This window comes from Centruroides sculpturatus, unplaced genomic scaffold (assembly GCF_000671375.1).
Source record: "Centruroides sculpturatus isolate CEXI.00-Female unplaced genomic scaffold, Cexi_2.0 scaffold3677, whole genome shotgun sequence".
NCBI classification, from domain to species: Eukaryota; Metazoa; Arthropoda; class Arachnida; order Scorpiones; family Buthidae; genus Centruroides; species Centruroides sculpturatus.
The window spans coordinates 6,822-9,186 of NW_019387761.1; the positions used below are offsets into that span (position 1 = coordinate 6,822).

The 2,365-nt window shown below is 33.0% G+C and overlaps 1 long non-coding RNA gene across 1 annotated transcript; it reads right to left on the reverse strand.

The window, feature by feature from the left end:
• Positions 1-2,142: 2,142 nt before the first annotated feature.
• Positions 2,143-2,365, reverse strand: LOC111616625. Its single transcript, XR_002755286.1, has 2 exons — positions 2,296-2,365; positions 2,143-2,225 (listed from the first exon to the last, which is right to left on the reverse strand). It is a non-coding gene; the product is annotated as an uncharacterized LOC111616625 (long non-coding RNA).

A 2,365-nucleotide genomic window follows, 5' to 3' on the forward strand; every position in this document is an offset into this window, starting at 1 on the left:
TAAGGAGAGACATAAGCATCTAAAAAATATAAATAAAGGAAAAAAGTCATCTATCTTAAGGTATAATCTTCAGTAGAACATTTCAAAGATGTATAAAAGATAAAAGAGAGTATCTTAGAAATGTAAACAGTAAGAACTATAAATAAAAATAAAATAAGAAAAAATAGATTTCAGAAGAGGTAAAAACCGCGGCAGCAGATTTGGTTGAAATAAAAAAAAAGGGGGGAGTCGATACCTATCTGAAGCATGTTTGATATTCCCGTTTACGATAATTCACTGAACTGTGGTTAACCCACCAGCCAAGCTTTGCTTCAACCGGAAATTGCGTAACCGTCTCCATGGCACGTGCTCTGCAAGAGGAAGTGACGAGATTGCTTGGAATGGTTATAAGACCGATTTTAAACTACCGTCGACAATTTGCTCAAATTTTTTTATGCACGAAGCAACAACCCTTCTTTAGAATCAACATCCTTCGATTCTGTTTTCTTCCTTCTTCCAATCTGTAAGCAGATTTGTAAAAATTGATACTTTATCTTCCACCCACAAATTTTTTTTCTTTTTTAAATTAAGAAAAATTATATATAAATTCGTAATTTTTCTTAATTTAAAAAGCGATAAAATGCAATAAATTTTAATATGTAAACTTAAGGGTTTTTGACCTTAACTTTTTATTTATTTAAAAGAACTAATTAACTTTGCTATTCAGTTGTAATAATTTCCCAGATCGCTTAACTTTGCTCTGAAAACCAACACATCTCACGTTTGAATGATTTTCACCTTTGTAGAACAATGAAGAGAATATTTGATTTGAAAACAAGTTCTGATATTTAGTTTGTTTCAAATGGTTAGAGCCTGTGAAATCTTTTGTTGCTTTTTTCATGGAAAAAAGCAAAAAATAAAGTTTACTTTACCAATGTAATATAGATTTAAATTAATTCTTTCGGTCAATGGAATCGAACATAATTATCCCTTTTTTTTATTTTTATTATTATTATTTTTTTTTTATTCTCCTTTATTAAATTACTTTGGCTCTTCAGCGCGTTTTTATTGTTACTTGTTTTTACCTTGTTTTTTGTTATGACGCGAAAACTGAGTGAATATCGAGAGACACGTGACTCTGATTTTACTCAATCGATGCATTACTGACCCTATTCAATCGCTTATGAATCATAGTCGAACTGGGCATAATGCCGACGACCCTAACGAAGCGGAGCAGATGCGAAAGTACGCTTTCCCTTTTTCTGCGGGTCATGTGACAGCAATTTGAGCGCGATGGAGGCGGGAAAATAGCGTTGACACATGACCACTAGAAGCATCTTTCACCTCCGCTGTTTTATTGCCTTTCACTGGATGACCCTGAGAAGGAACGCATCTTTACGTCACGTCGACTCCACAACTTCAGGGTTAGGTGTACACGCTCCGGTTGCCAAATTACTTCATAGACTGATGAACGATCCAGGTGAGGCGGGACACTTACCTTGAAATTTATTTCCATTTGTGCGTGGACACGATCCGCGATATGGTTCCTATAATTAAGATCACGTCCCAGAAGTGGAAAGACTCCATATTAATTTATTTCATTATATTCGTCAACTCCGGACAAACTGAAACGTAAAGTAAGTATTCGTTTCATTATTTTACTTATTTTAATTAAAAAAAAAGGCCCTAATTTATCTTTTATATAGAATATCGTAAAAATTATCGCTCTATAAATTCCCCCGTATTATGTATAAGCATAATAATAAGCCATTCCGAATATTTTAATGTTTCAAGTCCTACACAAAACAGTAATTGCTGACTCACATTTAATGATTTCCTGTCGAACTCGAACAAAAAATATATATTTATAATAGAAAAAAAAAATAAAGATAGATTCTGATAATCCAAAAATTCCCTCTATGTTGCAACAAAGTGCAAGGACGGTATTTAGCCCCGGGCCATTCTGGACATGTCACTTCCCGAACCGTTCTCTGTTTCCGTTCCCCGTGACGTCATACATTTACCCGGATATGACGTAGAACTATAAACAGGCTTCTTTTAGGTTCTTCTAGTAGACGAGATTGGAAAAAGTTTCCAAGAAACAAAATGAGATTTTTATAAAAAATTAGTGCGCTATTTAAAATATTTTAAAATCTTCTTACATGAGTTAATGTATCTAGAAAATGTACTCCTTCTCTATTCAATGCAAGGATATATTCCATTGGATGACTATCGCCTCTTATCCACTAAAACAAAATGATATTTTTTTAAAATGGGAATTTAATTATCTTAACGAATCTTAAAAATGACAATTACCTTAACGATAAAGAAACAAGATCCAAAAAGAGGCCATTTTTGAAGAATATCTATTTTAAAAATGCAATTT